Genomic DNA, 13,515 nt, shown 5'->3' with positions numbered 1-13,515 from the left:
GGAGTGCATTTTAATGGATTTTTAGGTCTCACGAGCTTTCTTGTTTATTGCGTTTAATGTCTACAAGTATTTAAAAGCAAACTCCCAAGCAATTAACATAACGTATTATTATGTTTTGACATCCCCGTTTTTTAATGTACCTGATGTATGTATGTAGTTATATTTCCAATCCAATGTATCTAAGGAACAGCGGAGCATCATTAAAAATGGAAGGATTAGGTACTTAACATTATAAGTATCCTGCATAAAATTTCGCAAAAAAAACTTAACATGAAATGATAAAAATAAGTTTATCAAGCCAGTAACCAAGGGTAACAAGATGAGCAAAAATTTATTTAATTTATTGCAGGCTTCGGAATCTAAGGAAAAAAATCATTTCAAGATGTAAATTAACCTAATATGGTTACTTTTAGCCGTTTAAAGGTCAACAAGGTAAATATATATAAAATATATAAATAAACATATTTACATTCTTCAGCTTTTGACCAACAGGTGACAAACGTGTCAGTAGTTATTGTTAGCGAGGTATTTTCTCTATTAGGTATTCTTTACAAAATATTTATGTAAAAAGTAATAATATAATAAAAAATCATAATTATACTGATATTTCAATAAGTTTGTGGTTTTGGACATAAAGTTCGTAAGAAAAAAAGACCATACGACGTTATCTTTCATTAATAAAAAAGTTGTCTACACAAACAGCATGAGGATAATCTTTTAAAAAGGACACTTTTCTGGTTAAGAGAAGAAAGAAATAAAGACCACATGTTTAGTACCGGATCCGAACTTTAAATTGGCCATAATCTTTTATTTATTTTTGTCATAAAATGGTAAGCTCATTAGTTTTAAATTCTTCAAAATGAAACAAAAGAGTTGATCTAAATTATTAATAAAAATTTGACCCGCTTCAGAGTCAAGGTCGAGAGGTATACCTGTTTATATTCCTGATTATATCACGCTTGTTTTTCAACTTTTATCTTTCCCATTAACATAAGATGGATCTAAATCTGTTACCAGAAGAGAAGCTAAGATACAGAGTGACCAATGGAAAAATAATTAGGTATAGCAAAATGAAATAGTTGGTTCTATGGGTGACATTGGAGCTGGCCTAGCGTTTGTCACCGGGGTTAATGGATTAGTCTGTCAGATACTGACAGTCCAGATGTAGGTACCTACATAGCTCACATAGGTACGTTACACCACACACAAAACCACTTTTGTTCTACTAGTTACATAAAAATGATATTTTTTATAACCACTCTGTATAACTTAGTTAGGCTATGCTCACATTTAACCTGGATTGCAAACCTTTGAGGCTGCAACTCATTTATTCGTAATAAAAACGAAATGTCATAAATCAAAGGTCATATGAATCATACACAGTAGGAACGGTCATGTTGCATCGAGCTTGAATTTGTACATAGTCAGTAAACTTGATGGAAATTTTTATACAAAATTATAGTATGGTTTAAGTACTTATTTTATTTGTTTTTGTTAATATAGCAATAGGTTTTTTTTGTTAAATGATTAATAAAATGGGAAAATAAATTTAAAATAACATTGTTACGTACGAGTAGATAGATATCTACGTACAATACTATAAGACAGATAGATCAACTCATCTTACTCAATCTATTGTTGTCAAACCTACTTAATACTACACAGAGTTAAATCATGGGTTTCTGAAGATTATGATTACTTGATAACTTTGTAATGTTTCAATCACAATATAAGTCGAGTATCAATGTGAAATATCAATAACCTGCTTCATTCATGAGCATTGAATCAATACAAGTTATAGACAGTTCAGTAGTTCAGAAAAGGAGAAAAAAGTTACGTAATAAAAAAATATAGATGTTTCTTTGGTCTTATTATGGAATTTATGGATGATACACTGTCCGGTGTACCGGATAGGTTTGCATGGGCAGGTCAGCCATTTGTCGGAGTGTGTGGGGATTGCGTTTGCCGGAACGGTTCACCGGAGAGGTCACCTGCGCAGGTCTAAAAAACTTTACAGTTCTATCCCCACACATTACGGTATACCTGCACACTGCACAGGCAGATCTTAAATGTCAATACCGGCACAGAGTGCAACCACGCAACTTAATCTGTGATCGGAACACACAGATACACAAAGTAGTCGATCACGATTGGAGAAAGTTCGATCTGGGTCCCAGTGATGGCCCATTGTCCTAGCGTTATTATTCTGGGGTCTACGGAATTTTGTCGGTGAATTTGCGGAAATCGATTTGTTTGCAATTTGTAGTCAATGCTTCCGTCACTATAATAACTTTAGATACCTAATGTAGGTATATCTAATAATAGAGTATGTTGCATAAAAATAAATTGAGGCCATTTCGTGCCAGCATTTTGTGGGTGGAACTTTTTAATTGTTCGCTTGTGTACATATTATATTTTATGTGAATTTTAAATATCATTAATTAATTATATTCTTCTATCATAAGTTAAACAAAATACTGGAAATGTACTTAAGAGTAAAAAAGCAAAAGAACTTAATGATATGGCCATTTTCGTAAAATACGTATTTATTTTAAATACCTTTTATAATCTGGCCACAATAACATTAACAAAGTATGGAGGACCCAAACTCATTTGGATAAGGAGATTTGCCTAAAGATTTTACTGCATTTTAATTTATCCAAAATGTTGGATTGGACCCACCAACTTTGCATTAATAAATTATGTTTTACCTTCAAAAAACATTGACATTAATCTTGAGCGTTGAATCCATAAAATGCTAATAAATCTACCTATGTATTGTATAAAAATATATTATGTCACAGATTACTATGTTAGATTTTATAAGTGATTGATACATTCTTAAAAGGACGCTATTAGGATAATTTAGCCGAAACATGTGAGATAGATGAGCTATTTGATAGGTAATTCATTTTAATCGTATTTTGTTCGTCTTCTTTTTCATGAACTCATAAGCATAAGGTCAGTTTTAAATGATCGTTCAAATAGGTATATCACAAAAATAACTTTTTTATCACGGAAATTTATAATCTAGATTTAGGATGACACCGTCATACCACAAAATTAACAAGTCAAGGTGATGGTTGGACTAGTTAGAGAACCGGTAGTCAAAGGTCAACTTTATTTAATTATTGAGATTAAAATTGTATAGCATTTTTCGGCTCTATCGATTTTTAAAGTGGAACATCCTCAATGCTTATGTTCTTTTTTATACTTTTTGGTTAGATTTTAAATAATAGGTATTATTTTGTTGATCTTTGCACAATTGTTGGTTGGCTCACGATAATCTTCGAAGTTCTGTTAGCAACATAGGTAATCAGGTATTTATTTGTGTACAATAATTTATATCAATAGAGTGGCCCCATAACACTTTGGCTAACATCACAAAGATGGGTGATGAAACAGGCTTTATTTACAGACCGGATGTAATATTTCCAACACAGACATTATATTTCAACTGTGTTATTACTATAGTGAAAAGTATGGCTAATCAGTTTGACGCTCACTCATAAAGCACATCATTATTTGTAGTCACATAATAAATGGATGTCCGTGTTGCTTCCTGTGTTACAGCCATGTTACTTTACTCTATGGTTACAGCGGGTCGTCACTACCGGTTCTTGAGTTTTCTTAATTTACTGATATTTGTCAGTGCCAATATCTTATGCATTTTTCGTCCGCTTGCATTGCTTGCGTCCAATTTGATTATTTTTAAAAACTAGGCTTTTTGCGAAAATAAATATAATAAAATTTCAAAGGCATGCATAAATGAATAATAACAGTTTTTTCCGTTTTTGACTAAATTAATTTATATTTGCTTTTTTTATTATCCCCAAAAATAGACAATAAACAAAGATCGAGGAACACTGGTTTAGGCAGTTTAGACCTAGGGGATATGCACAAAGGTTACACACAAGAGAGCCAGGTGCAGGTACTTACACCCCCAGAGAATAGAATAGAACACTGGTTTATATGAAATCATTTACGATCATGAAAGTGCAAAGATCTTTGTCGACAAACGTCGTGTGAGTAGTAACGTCTCACGTCTCGTTACGAACACGCGGTGAAAAGGTTAAACGTTTAGCCTCTTAGCTCGAATGTACAAGTTTCAAACGCTGAAGTTTAAAATAAAATGTTATTACCTATATACAATACGGATATTGTTTTTAAAAGATCTACTCGTATAATCTCGATATACTCGTATAATTCGATAATTTATAATCTCTCACCCTTTTATTTAATTTCCTAAAATTGTTTGTTTGTACCTTCTAACTTTTTAAATTCTATGGTGTTTAAATAAATATTTTTTGATTTTTTTGATTTTTTGAATCGCATGAAGTGGATAAATGTCTCAAATTTTAATAGTACACGACACATTTTACTTTAATTTATTAATACGTCGACGTTAACGTGTCGAAAAAAAACTTAAGTTTATCTTAAAAGAAAACCACAGTTTACTATGTTTATTATAATAACTATAATAGGACATCGATGAAGAAAATAAACTTATTCTTAATCAGTATTTAACTATGAAAAGGTGATTTAAATGTTACACCATCTCTCTTTGTCCGCAACAATGTCATATTTATCCAAATTATTCGAGAACTGATGCTAATGTGTGCTCGCGCGTTTCGCCCACTGGGGGGTCACTCTATATAACGAAAAACTAAGTTTCCAAGCGTTGCTCTATCTGGTTGTATTAAACGTGCCGAATGCACAACAGCCCTAGTTCATTCGTCACTATAGAGTTACCCTCCTGTACCTAATGTTTGCCGTTCGATTCCCGGTGTAGTAACTTCTGTGCACTTGCAAAATGTGACATTAACACTTTAATTCGCTGTGCTTGCGCAAACTGTCAACATGGGATCTAAAAGCTGCAGGTAATGGCTTTACTGACGTGTGATTGGTCACAAGCGGTCACATCGAATAGCTGTATTGTGTGTCTTTGAACTAGGATAGTGTATTTCTATACGTCTTTGACACTTATAATGGAGTAAGTTTGGAAATAGAGTAGAATTGCAGCCGATTTCACGATGTGCACAAAGGATGAGCTTATGATGATAATAAGCAAGTGGCATACTTCTTTTACTGTTATGTGATTCATTTATATCGGGCATTGTGCATCGATATATTTATAAAATCATATTCTGAATGATATTATTATTATTATTTTCCGTATAAGTGCATTCGGGCGGTAATTTCTAAAGCTATATTAATAATTCCGGTTGTCTTGAAAAAATTGCTTTTAGTTATCACTAAAAGCTATTCTTATCAGACCACCTTTTTTGTACCTATGTGTTTTATTTAAGCTTTTTATAATCTATTCTTGTGTACAAATAAAGAATATTCTATCTATCTATGTATTCTCATCAATATTTTTTTAAAACTTAATAAAGTGATCTTTCAAGTTAATATTTTATTGAAATTGATAAAATACTCATCGCTGACATTTGTTAGAGCATATTAAATTACGATTGCAATTTTAATTGATCCTTTCTGTCCTCTAATCACTTCCATGACATTTCGTTTCGTTATAAACTTGCGAAACTCAATCAACTTACTCATTAATAAAAACTCAAGAAGATTTTAATAGCGATTAGTCATACTTAACTCATAATCCTTCAGAGGCTATATTAGGCTAGATGTGTAATACGTATTGGAACCTATAATTCATTTTTATGCGTTTTTACCTATCATTCACGTTTTGTAAAATTTCCTTGTCATACTGAACATTTTTTTTCTTCTATTCAGTATAAATAGTTAAAAATTTGAGTACCCATCCAAAAAATATTTTATTTACTGTCTAAATAAATATATTTATGCCTAAAGAAAAAATACTGTTCCAGAAATACATAGTTAGTCCAACAAGCATAGGTAAAATAAGCATACGTACCTAACTTGACATTTAAAAATACAGTTTTCACACAAGCACGTCAAAAAATTGCATATACTACCGGGTCAAATAAGTTGGTGGCATCTAAAAGGTAAATATCCTAACTAGTGATGGGTGTAGCAATAACGTTTAACACTCACGATCAGTCTCAGGTATCGTTATGTAACGTTATTATTGTTGGTTTTCGGCGCCTTTGTTCGTATGTTGTAATGTATATTTTATTGTATTGAGCCGATACCATCGTGACTGTATCTGTATTGTCTGCACATAGTGTATCAAAAGGAGGCGATCATGTTTTATAAAAGCAACTGTGATACATTGGTCTGGTTTTGAAAATTGCGTGCGAATATTTAATACTTTATTAAGCGAGATGCAGAAGCCATTTCATATTATTGAAACGTCTTGAAATAGCGTCGAGATTGTTCAATATGTAGTATTTCTAAGACTACAATAATGACTACTCTTGGAGTCACTTTAATAAAAACAATTATGACAAGATAACAGCCACACAAATATAGCAAAAACTAATCAAAGCATGATATTTATATAAAAAGATCATAGAATTATCAATGAAGTAACAAAACAAAATATTGCATTTTAACAACGTCTCTTGCTCAAGATGTACGCAAGCCTCTCGTAATGTCAACTTACCTATTTGGTAGTAATTTCGTAGGCTTTAATATTCATTTATTCGTCACGTCCATCTTTATGGCAATTTGTCACTTTGGCACCTAGGCGTTAACCGGCATAGAGGTGACCTTTTCACCTAGATTTACAATAAAAATTAGTCGTAAAAATAGTTAAATACGCCACCTAATAAAGGAGCGATAATATAAAAATATTATAACAAGTTTAGTATCCATCGAATTAATATATAATTGAATTGAATAGTAACACATTAATTGTTGATGACCTAAAATGTACTGGAAACTGATTCACTTTCAACTTATTACAGTTGTATATTATCAAACGCTGTAAATAAATAAACAATTCATATCATTGGTTTCATGGCTATAAAGTTATCAATGTCAATGAAAATACACAATTTGAAACTATCAAAAAGTCGTAAAAATGTAAGCAATTTAACTTACCTATTGTATTGAGTGACTGTTGATTAGTATTCCACGGATTAACAATGAGTATTGTGTTTGGTTCAAGACAAGAGTTCCCAGTTTTTAGGTTAGTTTGGACAATTGACTGTCAATCTTATGTTTAATAGAAGGACCAATCAATAGCCATTACTTTGTTTGGTTAGTATAGTTTTTAATATCATAACACTCTTTACCTATATTTGACTTTAGTACAAAAAGCTCAATAAGTTACAGAAATACAAACTGCCTTGTTCAGACGTTACTGTTTTAAAATTTACTTTACAAGTAATATCTTTTTACAGAATAACCCGTGCCACATCTACAGAAACCTCAACCTTAATGCGCTACTGAGAATGACATTACGCACCTTGCCCATACAAAAGACATCAACGCGTAGCGCAAGTTCCAACAAATTTTAATGTCATATTAAGCATATTAAAATATTGTTTCTAGAATACTGAAATTCGCTATTTTGTAAAAATAATTTGTTTAATAATATAATATTTTTTCATGAAATAAAAACGATGATTCAATATTTAAAAAAATAAAATATATAATTATTATTTTGTTTTTATTACAATACTGTATGAGGTAGATATAATTTTACGCAAGAGATTCTTAATGCTGAATTATAACTGTTGTGTGATTTTGTTAGCTCCCAAAAAAACTATACCGAAAATTCAAGCGGTAATATTTTTATCAAGAGTTACATCAAAATCGGTTCATCCGTTTCACCCGCGGCGTGTCACAAGGTCAGTGGGTGCGCGCGCCGGTGCGTGCGTGTAACCGTATGTAACAGTGTGTAATGAGTTACGTCTCATCACTTTCGCTCTTCGCGGCACAAATCTCTTCTTAGGCTTTCGGGTGATTCCGCACTGACTACTAGTGAATATGTCCTAATATTGTAATATATTCAATATTAATTAATATATTAAGTTTTTCGATTTCGAAAATGTTACATTGCATGTCTTGGTTCACTAATTGTATTGACAGTAAAACAAACCCCTTTATTCATAAAAATGTTACAAAAAAGTTTAAATAACAAATTTTTCCTAAATAGAGAGGAACAACACAGTTCAATAGCTAAAACATTCTGTAACTTCTCTATGACAAATGGGAATAATATTTAAGTACAAGGACGGAGATATTTGCTTTTTTCAAGCTGAAAGTATATGAATGGTCTACAGGACCGCTACATACAGTGCCAAAAATTTATAAATCAACACAATATATGTAAATTTTAATTTTAATTTTAATTACATACAAACGCTATTTTGACGTTACAAGCCAAAGCTGACCAGATGGGAGCCGCCCGCCATTACCATTGTTGACACATGTGATGTGGACGATGTGGTCGACCTCTCAAATCTGACATCCCAGCACTTTCGATCACTACAGTTGTTACCATACTGTTCACCATTTAGTCATGCGTGTTCATAGTGAATCATGCTTATCAACAACAGTAACAGTAAAGTACTGGTGAATCTTAACGGTCGCTCATACGGTCATTTGATTTAAGGGCTTAGTGTGAAAGTCAGTTACACATGTTTTATTGAGCGATTCCAAAACTCTTCATGTTCATGTATCATTTTGATGTAACGCGCTTATCATGATAAGCCAGTAATTGCCTGTAGATGGACAAAGGTTTAAGACCGATGCACCATATTACTCTGCCCTCTCTCTTCCCCATCTAGCCTTGATCGAGCGAACTGGTCTGCAGGTATCCTAATAAATAAATAAATAAATAAATAAATAAATAAAATTTATTTTCAAATCAGTGTGTACATACAGTTTTCTAATTATGTTACTTAATTTAGTAGCTACACGTTATTGCACACAAAACAATTATGAGACCCTACTCCCTAATAAAGGGCATAGCCCTGTAGTTTTAGGATAAGTAGTGATTGCTCAACCCTTAATTGGTGACTTAGGTAGCTAAAACAAATTACCTAGTTTAATAAGTTACTTAAATTTAAATTTAACGTAGATTTAAAAAGTAAATCATACAGAAAAAGAAAAACAGACTATATGAATGTGTGTGTGTGCGTGTGTGAGTGTGTGTGTGTGTGTGTGTGTGTGTGTGTGTGGTGTGTGTGTGTGTGTGTGTGTGGTGTATGTGAGTGTGTGTGTGAGTGTGTGTGTGTGTGTGTGTGTATAATGATGCCTGCACCTGCATAGAGTATTGAAAATATAGAATGAAATATTTTATATTCTTAGCACACTGGTTTTAAAGACGACTCAATGAAGTCGTAATCCTTCGTTAGTAGCCATATCTTAACCTTATGTTTGCACTCAAAATTGTTTAATTCATACATTTTGAGATGCTTGTTTACATGATTATATATAAAAGGACCGAGAAAGGGGAAGAAACACTCACTGAATTTAGTATTAAACTTTTTTTGATCACATACAATATCAGATCTACGTTTCAGCGTTATATTTTTGTCAAAAGGTGTGATTTCATGTTGAAGCCGAATTGTTTCCAAAAGAAATAGTTTTCTTACTGTCAAAACTTTGAGGGAATCATAAAGGAGTGCGGTAGGAAAACGATAAGGTTTATGATCTATGACTTTCAATAACGCCCTTTGTGAAATTTCCAAATTGAGGAAGAGAGTCTTATGAGTTCCACCCCAGGACGTTATGCAATAAGTAAGCACACTCTCCCCGAGGGCATAATATACTCTTATCAGTGAGTCAATATTCATAATTTGCCTCAAGTTTTTAAAAATATAAATCAGCTTCCTAATTCTTCCGCATAGGTGTTCAATGTGTGACCTGTAAGAGAGATTGTGATCTATAATGACTCCCAGATATTTGATTATAGAACATCTTTCCAAACTAGCACAGGGACATGTACCATTAGTGGAACAATTTGGAGCATGGATAATTAGTTGATGCAGTAACTCCGGTTGTGTAGAGTTTCTTATTGAAAAGGTAATATATTTAGTTTTGCTGGCATTTACGGTAAGGACATTTTTAGATAGCCAGTGCGAAACCTTATTTAACCCTAACTGTGCAGATTCAAAAGTGTCTTGCCATGTATCCCCTGCAAATAATAATGCGGTATCATCTGCGTAAGCAATTAGTCTACCACCCATTTCCAGAGAACATAATTCGTTTAAATAGACGAGAAACAACGTCGGACCAAGAATACTTCCCTGTGGTACTCCATAACAAATCGGTAAATCTCTACTTACATGCTGACCGATCTTGGCACACTGGGTTCTACATGAGAGATAATCAGAGAAAAGTTTCAGAGGAATCCCTCGTATACCAGAGTTGTTTAGCTTATCCACAAGTAGTGGCACAGAGACAGTGTCAAATGCCTTGGCAAGATCCAGGAAGATTGCAATCGGTTTTTTATGATCATCTAGTTTCCCTGAGATATACGAAGTCTGTTCAAGTACTGCTTTTGACGTTGATTTTCCGCGTCTAAAAACCGTATTGATTTTCGGATAGTTTATGATACTTTTCAAGGAAACCAGTTAGCCTGTTATTCAATGCCTTTTCTAAGACTTTTGATAAAGCTGTCAGAATTGATATTGGTCTATAATTGTTGACACTGTCTCTGTTACCACCCTTGTAGATTGGCACAACGACACCTTTTTTCAGCACAGTGGGAAAAACACCTAATCTAAAACACTGGTTAAATAGATGGACTAAGACAGGTATAAGGATGTGTTTGAACTTCTTCAGGAACTTGGTAGATATAGAGTCCCATCCAGTTGAACACTCAGTCTTAAGACCATTAATTAGAGTCCGTATCTCATCTTCGTCAGTGTCTAGCAAAACGAATGTATTAGATGTGTTATCTAAGGGCAATACAGGTTGGGAAAGGTAACAGCTGGCCAATGCTATTTCATCCTGGTTGTTGGCTACAGAAGAGTTTGACAGGACTTTTTCCGCGAGATTTTTACCAACATCTACAAAGTGCTCGTTGATGTGGTTAATTGATCGATCTGCATTCTCACTGTCAATCAGCTGTGTACTGTGATTGTCTTTTGCTATGATCCTATGCTATGGTTGCATATTCATGGGCTGAAGAAAGCATCCCTCACTACACTCAATTACTTGTTTTAGGTAGGCAAATGTTACCAGCTGACTGCCACTTCATCTCGCAAACTTTGAAAGCTATACAAAATATTGTTGTTAATTTATGTACAAATATAGGAATTGAATTGTGACTATAAATTAATTATATAAACTTTATTAAATGTGAAGTTCCGTGCTATATGATTCTAGATCTACGCACGTGTAATGCACCTCAGTAATTGTGCAGTTAAGTTAATAATAACTTACTTTGTTTCCGCTGATGTTAAAGAAACGATTGTAAACATACCTGGAAAAGACAAACAATGTATTAATTTAAATACGCTTACATATGGGCTAGAAATTACATAATTATGTATTGTATTATAACGAATTCAAATTAAATAAACTAAAAGAGAACAGAATAAAGAACATTTAATAATTTTCTAAAGATAAATAGTCCATTACACACATACAGCACAGCTTAGGTAAAGAAAGAAAAAAATGGTTTATTCGCCATCAGAATACACAACACAAAAAACTAATAACAATACAAATTTGGTATACACGGCTTATACGATAAATAATAAAACAATAAGGTAGTTTAGGTATTATTAAAATGAAATAAAAAAATGACTTCACTTGTCATATTGTAGTGTATTTTGGAATCAATTCAGTACCGGAATTGTGTTGAAGAATGAATCTCGCAATATTTATATTACATACGTAAACATGAATACGGTACCTTATAGTATATCTATCTATGTATATCTTACAGCTATTTGTGATTTAGTATAAAATATAAAGTTTAATGTTAAAGTTTTTATGTCTTCTACGCCAAAAGCTTACATTTCTTAAGAGCCCAAGTCAAGTGTTGGTAGTTTATGATGCAACGCGGCATCTTGAATCCAGTCGTAGCTCAGACTGTAATTATTGACTCAATGACCTAAGTCTAGAGATCTAGACGTGGTATGTCGAAGGCTTGGTACATCCTCATAGTATTATTCATATACCGCAGTGAAGATTTGAAGGACGTTTGCCAATATGGATGACTAAACGGTAGAGCTTGGTAAAATAACGTATCAAAATGTTACATTTACTTGTATTTAAGCGTAAGCTGTAAGTATAAAAATAAGTAATAAATTCAAGTGCCTACTAAAATACATACCTAAACCCAGTTTATGGTTATTGTTCCTAGTACCTATGTTGGTAGCATTAACCATAATAATTATGGATAAATGTTACAGGAAACTCATTTCCACATAAATTAAAGTATAAGTAAGCTTTGATATTTGTTACAAGATGAAACGGAAATACTTCGAAAAGGCTAAATCGCATACGTTTTCGCAAACAAGCATAAGGCTCACAATACGACTCGTCTATCTAATAAATTCATACAAATACTCCTAGGCAAAGCTCACAGAAAACGGAGTCCTAACTGTTTTGCATAGTAATAAGGAATTGATAAAATCTGCAGTCGAATTACTTGTCAATAAATGTTTGTATTCATCTTTATGTCTTTAATGGACTTAATGTTACTTGCTATAATGGTGTATAAACATATTTCATCAATTACGTACTCGGGATTGTTTATAATATATTTGTTTCGTTTACAGAAAAGAAAAACGATACCTAGGCTGTAAAGAGTTTATAAGTGATGCTTCGTAATTGTGTGTGTTTTATACTTTTTTTATTCAGGTTGATGACTCAAATCGTAGGTAGGTACTTCTGTCTGAGCATCTTTTCAACTACTTTTGGAAATTTTAACTTTACAACTTCTGTTTCACCCTGTATAAGAGCCAACTAAAGTCCTAGAATAGTCATTTCGACACTTTCAATAGTTGAACGCACCACTCACGGTGCGTGTGACAATACGCGATTTCGTCTCAGGGAGTTCACTCTACCTTACAAAAAAAGTTGCAGGGCTTTCTGCTGCACTAACTTTACTCTAACTCGCTGTATTAAACGTACCGATTAAGACAGCTCACGTTCATTCGATTCTTAACTGATAGAGTGACCCTCCAGAATCACAGAAGCCTCAAGGACCAAGTCAAATGCGTATGCGATAGAACGCAGCCTTTTACTACTCATTTACTCAACCACATAATATGCATATAGAGACATTATGTACCTTACATACATACAGGCCTAGGTTAACGACCTTTGTGATGCTACCAGTATGAATTCTGTAATATTTCATATTAAAACGAATAATTATATGGATAATGGTGTATAGATGCAACCGTGGATCAATCAAGGTCAATGTACAGCTCCGCGCAAGTGATGTATAAAGTGAACCTTATAGATATATACGTCCGGAGCACCCTTTTTTTATTCAGGTAGAGGACTCAAATAGGTAGGTACTTCTTTCTGAGCATGAGCTGAAATACGGAAATAAGTAACTACTCAGCAGGGCCTCGATTTTTGGATTCAAAATGTATTAAATTTGACACTATGTACTTCGTAAATGTTAGTTCGTTTTGACTTTCGCGATACCCCCCC

General features: G+C 33.1%; 1 protein-coding gene across 1 annotated transcript in view; it reads right to left on the bottom strand.

The window, feature by feature from the left end:
* LOC105398193 (mucin-2) overlaps positions 1-13,515 on the bottom strand; it is a 62,698-nt gene that overhangs the window by 31,961 nt on the left and 17,222 nt on the right. The window lies entirely within an intron of this gene.

The sequence above is a fragment of the Plutella xylostella genome, chromosome 14 (genome assembly GCF_932276165.1).
Source record: "Plutella xylostella chromosome 14, ilPluXylo3.1, whole genome shotgun sequence".
In the NCBI taxonomy this organism is placed as follows: Eukaryota; Metazoa; Arthropoda; class Insecta; order Lepidoptera; family Plutellidae; genus Plutella; species Plutella xylostella.
This window is presented reverse-complemented; position numbering and strand designations above follow the sequence as displayed.